Consider the following 20,895-nt stretch of genomic DNA (forward strand, 5'->3'; position numbering starts at 1 on the left):
TAATAGCTTAAAATTTGGTTTTTCTTTACCATCTGTTAAATATATTTCAGAGAGCATACAAATAAAATTACATATATTTTTATATGAGCAATGCTAGGGGATTTTCAAGAAATATATATTTGAGTTCAATTCATTAAGAAGTGGCCAGAAAGTAAATCATACTGGAGGTAAGCACAAAAGAGAAAGACCTGGGGCTTTCTGGAAACATCATTTTTGTACACTTATAAAAGGCTATGATGACGTTATTCTCAGCAAATAACCTAAATTCAAAAGGGAAAGCCTTCAGTATTTTTAGTCAATGTTTTCTTTGAAAAACAATTTATTCTAGTTTTGGTGAATAGTTTCCCTCTTTTCGGCAGGTAAGATGAGGATCTGAGTTTTGTTTTAAGGAAGCTTCCATTTTCTGAAGTCCAGCCTGCACAATGTCTGCAAGAAGCATCCCTTCCTGACCTGTCCATCCATCACTATCATGTTGTGCGGTCATCACTTCCAGTCTCAGTAAAGTTTCAGAAAATCTCCCCCCAACTGTACATTCTTCTGTCTGTATTTATTTTATTTCCCCTCCCTCCTTGCAGCTTGCTTGCTGCCTGCTCTCTATGTCCATTCACATTGGGCTCTTCTGCGTTCTTGCTTGTCTCCCTTCTTTTTGTTGTGTCACCTTGCTGAGTCGGCTCTCTGAGCGGTATCTGTGGGCCAGGTGGTGCTCTGCAGCATGCGAGTGAGCCTGCCTTCACAAGGAGGCCCCAGACGTAAACCGAGGGCCTCCGATATGGTAGAGGGGAACTCATCTGATTGAGCCACAGCTCTTTCCAACAGTTTGCATTTTAACAAGATCTCCTGTCAGGTATCTACTGAACTGTAGAAGCAACTCTAAAGAAATTCAGGAACCTTAGCAAGCTCATGAGATTAAGGCGGACAGACAGATTTTGAGTGACTTCAGTCACAACATGCAAGAAGCTTCCAACATTTGCAGGATATTGGTTCTGAATTGGAATCTATTTTCAGAATATTAGTTTGGCTGATTCCAGGGTACATAAAAGTTTGTCTATAACCTTGATGTGACCTCACACCATTGAGTATGCAGCTTTTGGAGATTGAGGTTTGGTCTCATTTCTCATATAGTTTTGGCTGAACATTTTTATGTGGAAAGTATTTTCCATGTTCCTTAGGTATCAGCAAGAAAGTTGGCCAAATATAGTGACCTGAGGTTTTGTCTTATCCTGGGCATTGAGGAGGATTCCCCTATTTCCACTATACCTGGACAGCCAGAGAAGGGGTTCCTGGAGAGTGAGCTGTATTCTAGGTTGTGGCAGAAAATGTCTACAAGCAATAACAGAGGCATTTAAGAAACTGTGTCTATAAAAATCTCCTTGGCAATGTTTTTATGAGACAATTATTAATACAAAAATATTTTTTTTCTAATAGTGCCTGTAAACAGAACTTGAGGGAGAAAGCTGTGTGCAATTACTTTATTAGGCAGTGCAAGCCCAGGCAGCAGAGGTGATGGGCAAGTGGCATGAAGCAGGACAAAGGGAGGTGCATATATCCAGTGATTCCATCACCATTGCCCACAGATTTGCCCCACAAGGTGTTATCACCACCCCTGAATTTTATACTTGGGTTGGAGGGACCCATCATTATAGATTTACTTGTATTTTCTATAATTTTATGTAAATTAAATCATCAAGTATGAGCTCTATTTTGTCTGGCTTTTTCCATGCATCATAATTATTTTGAGATTCATCCATTTTGTTGTTTATATCGATAGTTGGGAGATCATACCCTAAGTTGACCCCGAGTGAGTCAGACCCTTTTATAATCTCCTCCCTAAGAGTACAGCTAGGACCTGGGACTTGCGTCTGACCATTAGAATATGGCAAAAAAGATGGGTGGTCAGACTTGTGTTTATTTACTTTTGCAGCATTTTCATATTTAGATCTTTAATTCATCTAGAATTTTTTTGAATTATGATACAAAGTAAGGTTCTAAAATTTAAAACATCTAATAATAAATGATCTCCAAATAATTTATTTACTTCTTTCCCCCTTATTTTATGATGCATGCCAGTTTTACCATATAGTAAATCTAATCTTTTATAACATTTTATTTTGAAATAATTTTGAACTTAAAGGGCAGTTGCCAAAATAATAGAAACCCCACTCAAAGAACTATAAATTCTTATATCTAGGAAAGATTCTGGGTGAGGCAGGACTTTCTAAATTGAAAACCAGTGGGGAAGAATCACAGAGGAAATACAATGAGAAAAATTAAAAGGGAAAGATAAAATACTGGGGATTATTTGGCAATAGAAATGGGGAAAAAATTGTTTCCTGATTGTAAAATATAAGTTCTTAAAATTTTAGGTATAAAGGAATTTACAAAAGAAGAAATACGTATTTCTGATAAACATAATTATAATACAAGTTAATATATGCTGAACACTTACTATATCCCAGTCACCATGTGTAGCAGTTTGGTATTGTTTATGAATTCCAAAAATAGATATTGGATTGTCTTCGTAAACTAGTCTGTTCCTCTGGGTGTATTAGAAATGTATTAGATTCAGAGATTTCACTTTCACTTTATTAAATCAAGATTAGGGCTTTTATTTGACCATGTCATTAGGGCATACAGGGTTGAGCCTCCACCCCCGTGGTGGGGATAAAACAGATTCCCACATGGAAGTAAACACACAAAGAAGTAGAAGCAGAGAGTTTAGTCTTTGACACTGGAGTCCTGGGAAGAGATGAGCCATTTACCTGATAGTTTGCATCTGCACATACCAGAGGCCCTAGCAGCTGAGCCTGGAGAGAAACTAGCCCTGGGGAGAGAGGTGAGTCCTCTAGCCTACAGCTGAGATTGGAAGAAGCTGGGATCAGGGAGGTTTAGGAGGGAGAGGAAGGCTGAACCATCACAGAGACCAGCAACCATCTTGCTCCAACACGTGGCAATAGACCTTGGTGAGGGAAGTAACTTAGGCATTATGGCCTTGTGACTATAAGCATCTATTCCAAATAAATACCCTTTATAAGAGTCAACAGATTTCTGGTACTTTTCATCAGCACCCCTTTGGCTGACTACTACACCATGCTAATTGTTTTACATGGATCTCGTATAATCCTCACAATAACCTATGAAATAGTAGTGTTTGAGTATATTTAGTCACACTGATAATCAGAAAAATACCAAGATATTATTTTTTCCCTTAGTAAACTAGCAAAGTTTTTTGAAATGTTGGAAAGGAAGCTTTCTTGAATAAAACACAAGAAGCATGAACCAAAAAAAATTCATAAATTGATCTTCATAAAATTAAAAAACCTTTGATGTCCAAAATAGAATGTTAAGAAATGAAAACATAAGCCACAAAATGGAAGATATGATTTGCATTACATATATATAACAAGGACTTATATCCAGAATATAGAAAGAAATTGTAAAACTCAATAATAAGACAAACAACCCACCAAAAAAATGGGTAAAAGATTGGAAAAGATACTTCACCAAAGATATAAAGATGGCAAGCAAATACATGAAAAAGCTCAATACTATGAGTCATTAGGGAATTCTTAGTTAAAACCACAGTGAGATACAATTACTTAGCAATTAGAATGGCTTATATTAAAAAGATTGACCATACCAAGTGTTGGTCAAGATTTGAAGAAAGTGGAACTCTCATACATGTACCAGTGAGAATGTTCACTGGTATACCACTTTGGAAAAACATTTTGGTAGTTTCTTACAATTATGCATCCATCTACCATATAACCCAGTAATCCTACTCCTAAGTATTTACCCTAGAGAAATGAAAACTATTTACCCCAAAACCTGTACATGACTGTTTTATCAGCATTGTTCGAAATAGTCAAAACCCCAAAACAATTCATATATCTCCCCAAATTGTGGTGAATCCACACAATGGAATACAATTTAACAAGAAAAAGCACTGAACAACTGTTACACACGACAGCATGGATATCAAAAACATTATGCTGAGGTTCCAGAAAGATGGCATCAGAGTAGGCAGGCAGGGCTCAACTTTTTGACAAAAACAGTAGAGAAAGGGCCAAAAGCTGGCCAAGGGACCTACTTTGGGGGTCAGCAGACCAGGACAGTGCTATACAACTTCCAGGAGTGTGAGGGATAGAGAGATAAAGAACCTGAATCAACAAATGTGAGTTACCAAGCCCTTGCAGTGGCTGGGAAGGGCTCCCTTCTCTACCTCCAAGATATTAAGCTAGGGTCAAACCCCTGGCTCACTGCACCTGACTGAGAGGCAAAAAGACATTTTGTCCCTGTCAGCTATTACAAGGGAAAACGGAGAGGGAGTCAGGGGTTTCTCTTCAGTGAATTTGGCCTTGAGAGCCTGCTTTGAATCTCTGCTTTGGCCAGACCAAAACACAGGAAAGTGGAGATTGAAAGAAACACCTCTGTGGAAAGGTGCACCAACAAGCACCATCTGCAGGCCAGTCTGAAAATTGCATAGGGAAAAACTACTTTTAGGTCTTTCTTAATAAGAACTCCTGGGTGAAAATCTGTACCCCATTAGTGAGCCCTTGGCTGGATTTCGATAATTTAAGCAGGGCAGCTTTAAAGACTTAGAATAAGTTGAACCAAATATCAAAGAAGAGCTGTGAAAAAATATCAATACACAAAAGAGAGAAATTGGTCATCAGAGTAAACTTGCCAACATGTTCAGATGCCAAGACATCAGCAAAAATTTACAAACCATACTAGCAAACAGGAAGAGATGGACAAGCCAAAGGAACAAACAAATATCTTAAGGAGATACAGGATTTAAGACAATTAATTAATGATAATCATACAACTGTCCTAAATCAATTCAAAGAATTGAAAGAAAATATGACTAGAAATAAAGGATATTATTAAGAAGACACTTATTAATAAAAAGTGACAAAAAAGAACAATTTGAAAGCCTGCAAATAAAAGCAACAGAGCTTATGGGAAAGAAAGACAATGGATGAGGCACATAAGAGCAGATTTGAATTGCTCAAAGACAGAATTAGTGATTTTGAAGACAGAATATCAGAACTAGAAAAGATAGGAGAACGTAGAGAATGGAAAAAATGGAACATGCTCTCAAGGAAATGGATAACAATGCAAAATGCACAAACATACACATTATCAGTGTCCTAGAAGGAGAAGAGAATGGAAAACGGGCAGACAGAACATTTGAGGAAATAATGACCAAACAAATCCCAACTATTAAGAAAGATATTAATCAATTAGTGTAATAAACCACAGTGATAAATTGAAGGAGAAAAATCACAGGATCCCCTTGATTAATGCAGAAAAGGCATCTGACAAAATACAGCATCCTTTCTTGATAAAAACACTTCAAAAGATAGGAATAGAAAGAGGTTTTCTCAATATGATAAAGTACATATATTAAAAACCTACAGGTAGCATTGTACTTAATGGTAAAAGATTGAAAGCTTTCCTGCTGCGATGAAGAACAAGACAAAGATGACCACTGTAACCACTGTTATTCAATATTGTGCTAGAAGTTCTGGCTATAGCAATTAAGGTATATAAAGAAGTAAAAGTCACCCAAATTGAGAAGGAAGTAGTAAAACTTGGACTATTTGCTGATATGACCCTGTATCTAGAAAATTGTGAAAAATCTACAAGAAAGCTACTTGAACTAATAGATGAGTTCAGCAAAGTGGCTATATACAAGATTTATTCTCAAAAATCAATAGCATATCTATATACTACTGATGTGATCTGAAGAGGAAATTTACCAAAAAAATTCTATTTATAATAGCAACTAAGAGAATCAAATATTTAAGAATAAATTTAACCAAGGACATAACGGACATGTATTCAGAAAACTACAAAACATTGCTAAAAGAAACCAAAGAGGACTTAAATAAATGGAAGGACATTCTTTGCTCCTGAATTGGAAGACTAAATATTGTTGAGATGTCATTTCTACCTAAACTGATTTACAGATTCAATGCACTCTCAATAAAAATCCCAACAGCCTTTTATTTTTCAGAAATGGAAGAGCCAATTATCAAATTTATTTGGAAGGGTAAGGGGCCCTGAAAAGCCAAAAAGTCTTTTAAAAAAATGAAGTTGAAGGACTCTCACTTCCTGACTTTAAAGCATATTACTTATCTACAGTGGTAATAACAACATGGTGCTGACATACAGACAGACATAATGACCAATGGAATCAAATCAAGAACTTAGAAATAGATCCTCACATCAACAGTCAAGAGATTTTTGACCAGGTTGTCAAGCTCCCTCAGCTGGCCCAGAACAGTCTATTCAACAAATGGTGCTGGGAGAACTGGATAACTATATCCAAAAGAAAGAAAGAGTACCTTATCTCACCCCTTATACAAAAATTAACTCAAAATGGATCAAGGACATAAATACAAAATTGACAACCATAAAACTCCTAGAAGAAAACATCTTCAAGATCTTGTGGTAGATGATAGTTTCTTAAACCTTATACCCAAAGCACGAGCAACAAAAGAAAAAATAGATAAATGGGTCCTCCTCAAAATTAAACACTTTTGCACCTTAAAGAACTTTGTCAAAAGGATGAAAGGCAGCCAACTCAATGGGAGAAAATATTTGGCAATCACATATGTGATAAGAGTTTAATATCCATGATATATAAAGACATCATACTACTCAACAATAAAAAGACAAACTACCAATTAAAAAAATGGGCAAAAGATTTGAAAAGACAATTGTTCAAGGAAGAAATACAAATGGTGAAGAAACACATGAAAAAAATGTTCAACATCACTAGTGATTAGGGAAATGTAAATCAAAACTACGAAATATCATTTCATACCTATTAGACTGGCCACTATGAAAAATTCAGAAAACTGTAAATGTTGGAGAGGATGTGGAGAGATAGGAATGCTTATTCACCGTTGGTGGTAATATAGAATGGTATAGCCACCATGGAGAACTGTTTGGCAGTTACTAAGGAAGTTGAATATAGATTTGCCATGTGACATGGCAATAACATTACTAGGTATATAGCCAAAAGAATTGAGAACAGTGACACGAATAGACAGCTGTATACCAATGTTTACAGTGGCATTATTCACAATTGCCAAAAGTTGGAAACCAACTAGGTATGCATCAACTGATAAATGGATAAAGAAACTGTGGTGTATATGGAATATTATGCAGTGGTAAGAAGAAATGAAGTCGTGAATCATGTGACAACATGGACGAAGCTGGAGGGCATTATGTTGAGTGAAGCAAGCCAGACACAAAAGGACAAACACTGTATGATTGTGCTATTATGAATTAAATACATTATGTAAACTCATGGAGTTAATAATTAGAATATAGGTCACCAGAAAATAGAATGAGGATAGAGTATGGAAAGCTGAGGGTTAATCTGCACAGAATTGGTAAAAAGGTTGTTTGTAAATCTTTATAAATGAACAGAAATGGCGAGAGCACATTACAGTGTTTGTAACTAGCAGAGCTATTATATTGGTATGACAATGACAATAGTCGAAGGGTAAGTCTAAGTTCATGTATATTACTAGAAGGAAAGCTAAAAAATGTAACATGAGACCGCATAGCAGTGAAACCTTATGTAAAATATAAATACGGGTGATATTGCATATATACGACTTTTTACAAAATATAAATACAAATATACTAGAGAGAAAGAAACAGAACTGCAGCTATGTACAGCAAGGGACGCATAGAGAGATTGAGAGGTGATAAGTTTCTGTTGTTGTTGTTTGTTTATTATTATTGTTACTATTGGAATAATGAAAATGCTCTAAAAATGATTTAAGCAATGAATGCACAACTATGTGATTATACTGAAGACTGTTGATTGCACCCTTTGGATGGATTTATGCTTCATTAATATGTATCAGCATATTAGGCAGCTAAAAGGGGTACTGATGTAAAGTACCAGAAATCTGTTGACTTTTATAAAGGGCATTTATTTGGGGTAAAAGCTTACAGTTACAAGGCCCTAAAGAGTTCAGCTCAAGTTTAGTTCCTCACCCAAGTGTGTTGCCATGTGTTGAAGTAAATGGCAGGCAACGTCTGTGAGGATTCAACCTTCCTCTTTCCTCTTAAGGGTCCAGAGGCCCAGTGTCTTTCGATCTCAGTTGTAGGCTGGAGGACTTGTTTCTTTCCTGGCCTGCTCAGCTGCTCAGGGCGCTGGTCTCTTCAGCTGTAAACTATCAGACAAATGTCTCATCTCTCTCTGGGGCCCCAGGATCAAGTTCTCTCCTCTGCTGTGTCTATGGAGCTCTCTCTATTTCCATGTGTTCTTCTCCTATGTATCTATTTCTGTCTGTCTCCTTCATTGATCATCAGTCCATGTAGCCCACAAAGGGGTTGGGGACTCAAACCAAGCAGCCCTAATGAGGTGGTTGAATCAAAGCCCCAGTCCCAACACAATTTAATCAAAGGCATCTCAGCTGAACCCAATACAATCAAAGGGCACCATGATAGAGCAACAGACCAGTTCACAAACAATCTATATCTTTTTTTGGATTTCATAAACAATATCAAACTGTCACAATCAACAAAACTGATTCGTTAAAAAAAAAGAATAAAGAATTTAAAAGTGGAAAAAATAAAATAAAATAAAAAGTAGATCAGCCTAAAACAAACAAACAAAAAAATCATTATGCTGATTTTAAAAAAGCCAGAACCATGATTCCATTTACATGAAATTCTACAAAAGGCAAAACTTATCTGTGGTAACAGATCAATAGTTTCCTGGGCTGAAGTTGGGGGGTGACTGCAAAGGGGCACAAGGGAACATGTTGGAGTGATTGAACTATTCTATATGTCAATTGTAGTGGTGGTTGCATGAGTATAAACATTTTTAAAAATTCATTGAAATGTAAACTTAAAATGAGTGTATTTTATCCTAATAAGGTTGATTACAAAAATAATGTTTTCATCTCAATGGGATTTTTAATAGTATTGAAATAGAAAAAAAAACTTGAAAAAAATTTGCTATACAAATTGAAGTTTTATAACATAGACTTCCCATATAATTCAGCAATTGGGCTCCTAGATATTTACCCAAAGGAGTTGTAAATGTGTAACCTGTACATAAATCTTTATAGCAGCTTCATCCATAATTGCTAAAAATTGGAAGCAACCAAGATGTTCTTTAATAGGTGAATGGACAAAGAAAGTGTGGTACAACCATATAATGGAATACTTCTAAGTAATAAATGAAATGAGCAACTAAACCATGAAAAGACATGAAGGAATCTTAAATGTAAATGACTGTCTGGAAGATGCCAGTCTGAAAAGGCAACTTAGTGTGTAATTTCAACTACATGACACTCTGGAAAAGGCAAAACTATAGAGACAGTAAGGACAGTGAAAAGATCAGGGGTTGTCACAGGTACAGGGAGAAATAGGGATGAATAAATGAAGCTTGGGCATTTTTAGGGCACTGAAACTATTCTGTATGATACGGTAATGGTAGATGCATAATTTTATGCATTTGTCAAAATCCATAGAATTGTGATCATGAAGTATGAACCCTAATATAAACTATAGACTTAGTTACTAATAATACATTGACATTGGTTCATCTATTGTAAAAATTGTGCCACACTAATGCAAGATATTAATAACAATGGAAACTATGTATGTGGGGGGAGGGTTATCTGTGCTTTCTGTAAACCTAAAACTGCTCTAAATAACATTTTTTATTATTAAATGAATTTTTGTTAAAAAAATAGTGACATAGCCCTGTGTCGAAGTATTTACTATCAAAACTCAAAGAATATTTAATGACATGAAAATTATCACAAGGCATTTTCAAGGAAAAGACGAGTCAATACTGTGCATGTTATGTGATTTGTACCTCTTTAAAATTTTCAAGTAATTAGGTTGTATACCAGAATAATTTTTTTTAAATCCATGGAAATGCACAACATGAACAGTGAACCCTAAGTTAAACCATTGACTACAGTTAATAGCACAATTATAAAAATGTGCTTTCATCAATTGTAACAAATGTATCACACCAATGCAAGGTGTTAATAATAGGGTGGAAAAAAAAAATTTCAAGCCAGCTCTTATAGCTTGAAATTTAATTTCTTTTGTGCTTTCATGCTCCCTTGCTATTTTTTCAAGTCTTGGCAAAATGCTTCTTTAGCTATGTAGCCTTCCCACAAATTACTGTGTTTGCCCAAGGACACATTTTTTTGTGCCTGGCCTACTATTCATAATTAGGAAGAGAGAACATAAGTACATAATCTGTTTCTTTACAACTCTCGCATCTATCTTCTCACCTGGAGGAACACATTTTGTGGTCTTTTTTGTTGCATTTGTTAACAGGACTGAAGGAACCAGACACACTAAAAATATTTCAGATTAAAAAAAAGTGGTATAAAAATAGTGTTAAGTTTAAAACCCAGTTTTTTAGGACTGACTCTGACTGTGCTATTTGCTTTCTTAAAAATTAGAGTTCATGAATTTTTGCACAGTACACAATTTTATGTCTAAAAATTATTATGAACACTAATTAGAAGATATTATATTTGAGTTTATTTCACTATTACTTGAAGATTTTATCATTTTAATTCTGTTTGTGATTATCTGTATGCCAGAACAGCATTTTACATTAAAAATTTAACCCATTGCTCTTTAATTGAAGGAACACAATCCAAAATTGAGTCTTTGAACAAAGCCTGAGAGGAAAATCGAATATCAACTCCATTTAGGTTTTACAGAGTTAAAAGTACAAATGGTCTCTTATAATTCAGGGAATGAATGCTCCCACTAATCATTTTAGGAATTATTTTACTTTGCTGAAAACACCACTTATCAGCTGTGACTTTAGGCAAGATACTTTTACTGAGCTTCTGTTTCTTAGTTATTAAAAAAAAATTCATAGGAGGAGTAATATCTTGTTCATTGATTTGTTGAGGGGAATAAATGAAATAAAATATGTGTATATATATTTTTAAAGATTTATTTATTTACTCCCCCCGCCCCGTCTGTTCTCTGTGTCTATTTGCTGCGTCTTGTTTCTTTTGTCCACTTCTGTTGTCGTCAGCGGCACGGGAAGCTTGGGCGGCGCCGTTCCTGGGCAGGCTGCACTTTCTTTTGCGCTGGGCGGCTCTCCTTACAGGGCGCACTCCTTGCGCGTGGGGCTCCCCTACTCGGGGGACACCCTTGCGTGGCAGCGCACTCCTTGTGTGCATCAGCACTGCGCGTGGGCCAGCTCCACATCAGCACTGCCCGTGGGCCAGCTCCACACGGGTCAAGGAGGCCCGGGGTTTGAAGCGCAGACCTCCCATGTGGTACACGGACGCCCTAACCACTGGGCCAAGTCCGTTTCCCAAATGGAATAAAATATTGAGCACAATGCATTGTGCTCAGTGTGGAGGCCATAGATGGGAGCTGTTGGTTCCACGTGTCACTACTACTACTGTTGTGATTATTAACATCTATTTCCTTTACTGGTTATAAGTAACTTAACTTGAAGGACCACTGTTTTCATTTTTATTTTTCTCTTGTCTATTCAACAGAGAGTTATTGGATGTCTACCACTGCCAGGTATTATCCTAGATGCTGAGACTAGAGTGGCAAAGAAAATGAACATGAACCAGTTCTCAAGTAGCTTTCAAACTACTGGGGGAGCTAGTAAATAACAAGAAAACAAATTCAGGATAAAAATAGTGATGGGGATATTAATAGAGCAGTGTGAGAGACCCAAATGTGATAATTGGTGTCAGAAAAGGCCTCTTGGCCATGAGGTTTAAGATGAGGACTGAGAAACAAGGAACTGGACATCATGTAAAGAGCAGAAGGGAAGGCATTCCAGTAAAGGAAGTAGCGTGGGCAAAGGGCCAGCTGTAACAAAGAGCTTGGTGTATGAATGAGCAGAGAGAAGGGGCTAGAAATTAATGAGTGAAGGGGAGACAGTCCGAGATCTGGCTAGAGAAATCTCAGGGCTTGGCAAAGAGTTTGGACGGTATTCTAAGTACTGTGGGAAACTATGGAAAGATGCTAAGCAGAGGAGTGATATCATGCAATTTACATTTTAAAAAGGCCATTCTGTAGGATGCAGAGAATGAAAGAATGGGCCAGGGAGGCAGGGTGGTGGTGGAGGGGAACAAGAGTAGTAAGGCAAGACTCTGGCTCCCATCTATCCCTTCGACCTCACCTGAGATCCCCTCCCTCTTTTTTCCTACCCTCCAGCCACATCTTTCTTTCCTTCACATGTGCCTGACTGGTTGCTCCATCTTTTCTTTGCTTGTCTGCCTGGGCTGCTGCTAACCACACCACTGGCTGTGTGGTTCTGCTTGTAGTTCTGGTCTCAGTTTAAATCACCGTGCAAGCTGCATAACACCCCACTACCCCCCAAAAGAAGCCCTCTTTCTAATCCCTGGAACCTGTGAATAGGTAACCTTACATGCTAAAGGGGACTTTGCAGGTGTAATTAAATTAAGAATCCTGAGATGGGGAGATTATCCTGGATTATCATGATCATCATGAGGGATTTTACAAGAGGGAGGCGAGGACATGGATTCTTACCCAGAAGGAATACAGCCCTGGCAACACCTTGATTTTAGGACTACGGCTTCTAGGATTGTAAGAAAATAAATTTGTATCGATTGAGTCATTAAGTTGGAGGTAATTTTTTTACAGCAGCAAAAGGAAATTATGTAGTCACCTTCTTAGAGAGGCCTTTCTTGCTAGACACACCCTAAATAGGTGCTGTGGATGAAAGCTAGATTCCTACGTGTTAAAGTCGATCTTTTGCCAAAACCCAGTATTACCACTATAAACGAACTTCTGGGATAAAAAGAAATCTAATAAATAATTTGAATTGTGTCTACAATTTTATCATGCCAGATTTCAGTAGCCATATTTGGGAAGTTTGAACTCAAAGTGCATGAACAAGAATTTCTCAGTACTGTCAGCTCCCAGACTGCTTCCGCTACTACCAGTTGACTTCACTGGAGGGGCAACATGGCTTTTGTTTTCCAACTTTTCTCTGACAGTCTCTTCTTATCTTCATGGTCTTTGTAATCTATATTATGATTGGATTAAAGATGATTTAGCAAGGGTGTTGTTGAGCATTCTTTTTAAATTTCCCTTCCTTTGGAAGTGTCATGGTTTTAGAGTTGGCATTCCGCTTCTTTTTTTCTTTTCTTTAAGTACTGGGGGCCAGCGAGTGAACCTGGGACCTCATCTGTGGGAAGCCAGTGCTCAACCACTGAGTCACATCATCTTGCCAGAGTTGGTTTTCTCATTTGTCTTGCTTGTTTTTGTTGTTTGTTTTTTTGTTTTTTAGGAGGCACCAGGGACTGAACCTGGGACCTCCCATGTGAGAAGCAGGCACTCAACCACTTGGACCACAGCCTCTCCCTGGCATTCTGCATTTAATTCATTTTTACAATATAAGAACAATTCTAAAAAAGGATAATTTCTTGTATATGATCAAATGGAATTTATAATTAAAACTTAAAAACACACCCTAAAGAGTATAAAAATTAGTATGTTAGTATACAATACAATTCTATAAATATTAAGAATGATCATATTTAAATATTTGTTGGTATGCAAAAAATAGCATTTTTCCTTTTGTTGTCTAGCTAATGCACAGTTTTGATATTGATATTCACTGTCAGTTTCTTTCCTTATTTACTAGACTGGTTGAAAAATCTTAGCAATGGCATTTGTACATAAATAAAATCAACAGCTTTCATTATTTCATTATCATATACTTCAGCATTTAGTCTTATAATAAATACATATTTACATTTCATCTAATAGAATTTAAGCCTAAAGTAGATTTTCACCCCAAATTATATCTAGAATGCTTAGAGTTGAAAGTGGATATTCAGATATTAACAAATCTTAATGATAAGCTTGTATATTACTTAATGTTGCTACATAGAGATGCCAAAAATGATCTGGACATAGGCATTCACCTATGTGGTCTTCAAAAGGCTGAGGTCAAATTTTTTAAAAAGCAGAATTTATCTGAATGACAAACCAAAATTTAGTACATCTCAACATAAGGCTATTGCATTAAACAGCAGCACCCTGTTTGATCATCATTAGTACACTAACCAATAATTAATTTTTAATTTTTCTGTATTCCTTCTTTAGAATGTTGCTCCATAGTTTGTCCCCAGTGCCTGGAAAAATAGCTGGCACATAGTGGGTATGTAATAAATGTTTGTTTAACAGATAAATGGATGATGCTACTGTACGCAGACAAGGGATGATGTGATTCAGACTCTTGCAAAAGAAAAAAAAAGATTTAAAAAAAATTGTTTGCATAGAGAATTAGCAGGACTTGCTGAAGAATTGAATGTGAGAGTTGAAGGGAAATTATTAATCAGAGTTGACTCTCACATTCTGGCTTGAGGAACTTTTGTATTTTCGGTTTTAATGAACAGCTTAACACATGGTAGAAGTCCCCAAAATGTCTGTTAAATTAGTGAGTTGACTTGAGCTTGGGCTTTTTTAAAACTTTATTTAAAAGAAATTTTAGATTACAGAAAAATTACAGTGAAAATATAGGGAATTGTCATATACCCCATTTCTGCCCCTCTCACATTTTACCCTATTGATAACATCTTACATGTGTATGATACATCTGTTACAATTGATGAGAAAATATTGAAGCATTGCTACTAACCATGGTCTATATTTTACATTATGGTTTATACTTTGCACTGTACAATTTCATAGGTTTTGACAAAAATGTATAATGACCTATATCTGTCATTGCATAGATTCTATTAGAAGTTATGAAATTGAGAAGTACCTATGAATATTTTTGACAAGATTTCCCCAAACTTTCCTACACTGCTGATACTTGATGCCCATTTCTTTTCTCAGTGGCTGAACTACTGTGACAGAGACTTTGGAGAAGTCTTACCAGCCTGGAAAGAGACACAGAGGTATGATGGCCACTGAGATCATCTAACTCGCAGTTTATACCAGGTTGCTGTAAAGCAAGAAGTTAGTTCCTTACCTTCTTCCCTTGAGCAAAACAAAGAAAGCTAGTTCAGAAAAACATATCAAATTTTCCAATTCATTATTGGAATAGTATCTGAACCATGAAAATTTCAGTAACCAAAAGAGGATTAATAAAGAGCATATGGGGAAGTGGATTTGGCTCAATTGATAGAGCATCTGCCTACCATATGAGAGGTCCAGGGTTCAAACCCAGGGCCTCCTGACCCGTGTGGTGAGCTGGCCCACGCACAGTGCTGATGCATGCAAGGAATGCCGTGCCACACAGTGGTGTGCCATGCAGTGGTGTCCCCCACAAAGGGGAGCCCCATGCACAAGGAGTGTGCCCCACAAGGAGAGCTGCCTCACACCAGAAGAACGCAGCCTGCCCAGGAGTAGCACCACACACATGGAGAGCTGACACAGCAAGATGATGCAACCAAAAGAGACATGGATTCCTGGTGCCACTGACAAGAATGCAAGCGGACACAGAAGAACACACAGTGAATAGACAAAGAAACCAGACAATAGGGGGGAGGGGGGGAGGGGGGAGGGGAAGGGGAGAGAAATAAGAAATAAATCTTTAAAAAAAAAAAGAGCATAGGCACTAATTGTCATAGAGTCCTTGTTATATTTTATAGATTCTTCATTTTGTAAAGATGTGATTTATTTCAAAGAAAAAGGTTGTAGAGCAATTTCAGAGTAAAGTTAAATGAATACATTCATGAGGCTAGACTTTACATATGTGATACTGGCGGGCCACACATAGTTCTTGCTCCAGTGTATGTTGCACATGAGAAGACAAACTCTGAGTTTCATCGCTATGAAAGCTGTGATCCCTGATGTGTCCTTGTCCCTGAAATTCATTATATGAGCTTCATGGTGCTGGCCCTCCATTTAGCCAAGTTTTCCCACCTGACATCTTAAGTAAAGGATAAAGCTATTTGGAAGCAGTAGTGTCTTGGGCACAATTTGGAGTCTATCATTTTCTCCTCTTGATAATTTTACAAAGAATGACGTGGAGAGCAGAGTGAAGATAACCATTTCAGCATGTGGTCCCCAATCATCTCTTAATGTTTTCAAAAAATGGGCAAAGGTTATTCTATTTTTTAAAAAAATTCTCTAGAGTCATAGGCATACATACAAAGAAACATTTCATTTTTAGAATCAAAACCATAGTATCTTCTCCTAAGTGGCCTCACTACCTCAAACCTTCATGGTCTGTAATGAGACGCCACAGGCCTGGTATCCATTCCTATCTTTCCTTGCTCTTGGACTTCAGATGACAAGTGAAGAGTGCAGGGAAATGGGGAAAAATAGGTTTTGGAAGAGATGGGCCTGACTTCAAATATTGACTCTTCGCCTTCATTGCCGTTTGATTGCCATTGCTATTGAAGTTACTTATCTTCATCGTGGAATGGGTTTAATAAAAAACACCTTGCAAGGTGAGTATTAGAGATAATATTTATGAAGTGCCGGCCGCTTAAGGAGTGATCACAGCTCTCATCCCTGCTCATCTCATCTCATCTCATCTCATCTGAGGCCTAAATCCTCAGAGGGCCCTGCTTTGCTCGTTTATCAATAGGAACATCTCCCCTTGAGTTCTGTATTGTGAAACTGTCTCTTATATTCCATATAGTAAACCTCTCCTGTCTTTCCCTGCTTTTTTCTTTTTTTTTTAATGTTACATTAAAACAATATGAGGTCCCCATATAGCCCCCATCCCCTCACCCCACTCCTCCCACATCATCAACCTCTTTCATCATCGTGGCACATTCATTGCATTTGGTGAATACCTTTCAGAGTACTGCTATACCACATGGATAGTGGTTTACATTGTAGTTTACACTTTCCCCCAGTCCACCCACTGGGCCATGGCAGGACCTACAATGTCCAGCAACTGTCCCTGCAGTACCACCCAGGACAACTCCAAGTCCTGAAAATGCCCCACATCATATCTCTTCTTCCCTCTCCCTACCCTCAGCATGTGCTAAGACAGACCCCAGTCAAGCTTCTCTGGAAATCTACCTTTCAAAAGACTTTGTCAAATTCCCTTTCACTATTAAAAAAAATCCATGATATACTTGATTTAAATATTTATATTCATTTCAATATTAACACCAATTTTTTGAGTGCTACTATTTTGAAAGGCATGATGGCTGTAGAAAACCAAGATACAGACCATTAGGAATTTATGATCTAATAGGCAATGCAGCTGTACACAAAATATTTCAAACAAGTAACTTAATAAACATGTTCATAAGTTAAGTCTGGAGTAGTCCAGCTTATTATCTTTATCCTAGAAGATGATTTAAGATTTGAGGAATCATTGTGAAAGAAAGGTGTGTAGGGCATGTCTTTCATTTCATATATGTTTACAATTTATAGACGGTACAAAATATGCCATATTTACGTTCAGTAGAACAGCTAAAACAATTGGATACTCAATTATGTCTTGAAATATGTCTCACTTTTATATGTGACTCAGTTTTTATGTTGACTCAATCTCTGAAATGTTGGGTCATAAGTAGATTTTGTAATCACCAATATCCTGGGAAGAGATCATAGCCAGTGCTTGATTCTTTGGGGAATTCCAAGACAGCTGGAGCATGGATAACTGGTACCTGTAAAACAGAATCTCAAACTTTATTTTAACCAAACGTTTGAACTTTTTCCTCTGGTGAACTTTGGGCTAAAGCTATTGGCATGACCATTAACTGGTGACCGCTAACGGTCACGAACCCACAGGCTTGTGAGGAAACTGCTGGAGCAGTGGGAATTTAGGTATGTGGGAGAGGATTTAAGGGCTGGCATCCCCAGAAGGAACGGAGGTATTTGCCCAGGAGTCTGGAGGGGGCTTGTACTTCAGGCGGGATTACAAGGCAGCAGAGGGAGCCGGGGATGTTTGTAAGACCGAGAAACTCACAGCAGGAACAATCCTGTGAAGGTAATTAAAACTGAGAAGAGTAGGGAAGCGGATTTGGCTCACCTGATAGAACGTCTGCCTACCACATGGGAGGTCCGCGGTTCAAACCCAGGGCCTCCTTGACCCGTGTGGAGCTGGCCCACACTCAGTGCTGATGTGTGCGTGGAGTGCCCTGCCACGCAGGGGTGTCCCCCAGGTAGGGGAACCCCCACGTGCAAGGAGTGCGCCCCTTAAGGAGAGCAGCCTGCCCAGGAGCCTGTCCAGCCTGCTGCACACAGAGAGAGCTGATGCAGCAAGATGATGCAACAAAAAAGATACAGTTTCCCAGTGCCGCTGACAAGAATAGAAGAGCACACAGAAGAACACACAGCAAATGGACAGAGAGAGCAGATGGGGGGGTGGGGAGGGAGAGAAATAAATAAAAATCTTTAAAAAAACAGAAACAACTGAGAGGAGTGACCCAATCTTTTGAGGGCTCAGATTATTATATGGGGAATTCTCAGAAATGGTTATTCATTTAGTACTTATTAAGTGCCTACTGTGTGCAAAAGCTCTATGCATGAGACTGGAATCTGGAGTTTTGTGTGACCTTGAGTCTGCCTTTATTCCCCTCAAGAGAGTCCACCAGGCAAATCTTGTTGTTAGGGAGAGCAAAGTGCTCTACTTGTCATTTCTGAATGGAAATACTTCCATCAACCTTGAATTACAGGAAAAGTCTTCTATACTTAGCTATTGTTTGCATCATCACCATCATCATCATTATTCCAGGCTCTTGAAAGAGAGCTGAGAATGCTTCTTTTAATGCCAACTGTGATTTGCATGTTTGTAGAAGGTTTGAAGTTTCTGAAATTAAATGTCGGTGTGTAAAATTTTCTTGAAGGAAGAAAGTATGATTGCATCAAACTTTCCAAGTACAATCAAAGTCTAAAGGAAATATAATTATTATTGTCGGTTTATCACCTCAAACATGTTGTTGTAAATGTCATTATATCAGATGAGTTTGGTAACAGGTTTTCCATTTTGCACTTTATTTGACAAGGTGATTCATTGTTTAGAGCAGTTTAAGATGTCAGTCCTTCTGGAAGGAATTGAGCTGAGCTGATGTGCATAAGTACATTCTTCCATCAAAGTGTATGATTAAAGAAGGGTTAGACTCCTGAAATATTGTTTCCAAACTTGCTTTGAATAAGAGTGGTTTCTTTGTCAAGATATAATTTATCACAGTTTGCTACATCTGGGAAAGTGTACAGACCATACATACTATCTAGGGCACTTTGTACAGCTCTAAACCCATGCAAGATAATCCTATCTTAGGTAAGTTTGCCTGTATCTTGGAAACATCTAGTCACTGAGGTTGTGGGTGTTTTCTGTTTGTTTGTTTTCAAATAAAAGAGCTCACAATGAAACGGTAATAAATTTGTTTGGCTCAAACTTACTACTTGTAGAATATTGGATTTCCATTTGTTGGTCATCGGATATTAGAGACTTCACAACAGAGCATCCAGCTTCTGAGCACCAAAAGGGAGCAAAGCCTTTTTGTTGTTGTTCATGTCATTTTGATAATGCCACAGCATTCCCTTCTTCTTTTTTGCTTTTTAACTTCCCATATCAAAATTGTAAAGAAGAACATAGCTTCTCATAGTAAAAGACACCATTTTTATTTTTATGGATATCATTACCAAGTACGTGGATCAGGGCTAATTAATCCATTATGTCTCATATTCAAAGCAATCTTGCAAACTATCAGCACCCCTTCCTGCCCCTCCCCCTGCAAATGAGAGATCTGAGGCTCTGAATGGATAAGTCATTTGTCTAAAAGCATATGAAGAGGAAGTGGCAGAGCTGGGATTCAACCTGAGGCCCTGTGACTCCAGTGCCTAGAGCTCTTTTCTTTACTGCAGTTAGTGTGTCCAGAAAACATCAAGCTTACTCCTCTCCCTGTTTTTTAAGCAGTGTGGCCTATAGATTTTACAGGTTGCCTAAGTAATATCTGTGTTTATATTGCTTTTAAAATTCTGCTTGGTATTTTTTATTGTCTTATTTTAGGTGTAATTGTACACATCAAATAGAAGCTGTAAGACAGAAATTTCTTCTTTCATTTCCCCAATTGAAATATGTGTTGATTTGAATAAAGGTCAAAATGTCCCAAGCCTCTTATAGAGAAATCTGATGTAAAGGAGCACCCAAATATCTTCCAAATTACATTATATAAAACTAACCAGGTGGAGGGAGTCATATAATAACATTCTTTGTTTAAATTTATTTGAACAGCCTTTTTATGAGATTCAGTGACCAACAATTGAGTGTGTAAAATAATTGTGACATATTTATACAGTTGCTATTAAAAAATGACAGATATGTGATAGCTGAATAATAGCCTTTCCTATGATGAAAGCAGAGGAAGAGTTGATGCCTACACAGGTTCCTGGCTGAAATATTTTCAGGGCTGCTCACTTTTCCTTGAAGGTAGGGAAGTATTATGGGAAGTCCAGGATAATTTGGAGGACTCTCATCCTGGCGTAGCACTGCTGCTGAGAGTTAAAGATCTCAAATTTTGGATGCATTAGAAAACTCAGGTATACCAAAATAAGGGAGGGATGCCTACGAATTCCTGTTTATGTTACTCCACTGGATGCTTTGAAACCAGGTTTATGTGTGTGTTTGGGAATAGGTTCCTTGGCTTATGTTTCTATGAAAAAAGTCATCCCTGGGTAATGTGGCTTGTTCGCATTTTAAAACTTTGTAAGTATTTACCTGTATGATCATATCTACCTACACGCACCTTTATATACAGCAAACACTAGCTTCATGACTTTATATTCAGTGATCAAGTTAAAACGGTCATCATACATTCAATAACTCATTCTCAGCAAGCAATAGAGGAATGCAGAGAGCTAAGCAGCTAAGTACTTGGCCTCAAGTGCATAGGTTCAGATCCCAGTTCTACTCCATTCCATTTCTGGAAACTTGAACAAGTTATTTAACTTCCC

Source organism: Dasypus novemcinctus, chromosome 3 (assembly GCF_030445035.2).
Source record: "Dasypus novemcinctus isolate mDasNov1 chromosome 3, mDasNov1.1.hap2, whole genome shotgun sequence".
NCBI lineage: Eukaryota > Metazoa > Chordata > Mammalia > Cingulata > Dasypodidae > Dasypus > Dasypus novemcinctus.